The following is a 1,068-nucleotide window of genomic DNA, read 5'->3' as shown; positions in this document are numbered from 1 at the left end:
GTCAATCAGTGACCGTATAATCACCCCAACGCGTATACAATGACCGTAACAAGCGTATTCTAAAGTCCAGTGACCGTAGTGTGCTTTTGCCTCAAATACAGTGACCATCAGTGTATTTACCTCCTTTGAAAATTAGTACAAGACATGATTGATTCTCTTGAGTTTGAGTGATTATGTATGTTGTTGTATTTCTTTTTCAAAACTCAATATGTTGCCAACTAAGAGCATCTCTAGTCGATCCTCTAAAAAATAGAGTAAACGGCTGAGTAAACCTCAGTGGAGTATTTTGACTTCACTAAGTTTTGGTCGTCTCTAGCCGATCTCCGAAAGTTAGCGGAGTAAAACTTACTCGAACACTTGGCACGCGCACTCCAGCGGCGACAGGACGGACAAGACGAAGGATGGCGATGGGAAAAAACAATAAAAAATGATAGATACGTTGGAGACGTATCACCCGCCAAACTAAATATCCACCACTTCCAAAATATAAGGGGCACTAGTTTAAAAGTCAAATTTCTTTAACCAAAGCAAAAAAATATCAACATCCACAATATCAAACAAAAGATTTATGAAAACTAATTTCGTGACGAATCTAATCATACTGATTTGATATTATGGATTTTGATATTTCTCTACAAATTTGATCAAACTTTAAAAGTTTGAGTTCTCAAAAAAAAATACACCTCATATTTTGAAATAAGGTGACTATTTTTCTTAAGAAACCAAACAACACCAAAGGCGCACCATAGCACGCCCACCCCTTCTAGTCTTCCATAACACTATGCTCCCTAATTTGTAATGCCTTACAGTCGATTGAGGTCTCCAAATTAAATTCGGTCATCCGATTTTGACCGAGTCAAGGATTTCTCAAAGCTCTTTCATTTAATTATTTTATACTATACACTATGCTCCCTAGTGATTTTGACCGAGTCTAAAATTTCTCAAAGCTTGTTCATTCAATTATTAATTACTATACACTATGCTTCCTAATTTTCAAGCTCTCACAATTAATTGAGGTCTTCTATTTAGAATTAGGACATCCGATTTTGACTAGGACAACAATTTCTC

Source organism: Triticum dicoccoides, chromosome 7B (assembly GCF_002162155.2).
Source record: "Triticum dicoccoides isolate Atlit2015 ecotype Zavitan chromosome 7B, WEW_v2.0, whole genome shotgun sequence".
Lineage (NCBI taxonomy): Eukaryota > Viridiplantae > Streptophyta > Magnoliopsida > Poales > Poaceae > Triticum > Triticum dicoccoides.
This window is presented reverse-complemented; position numbering follows the sequence as displayed.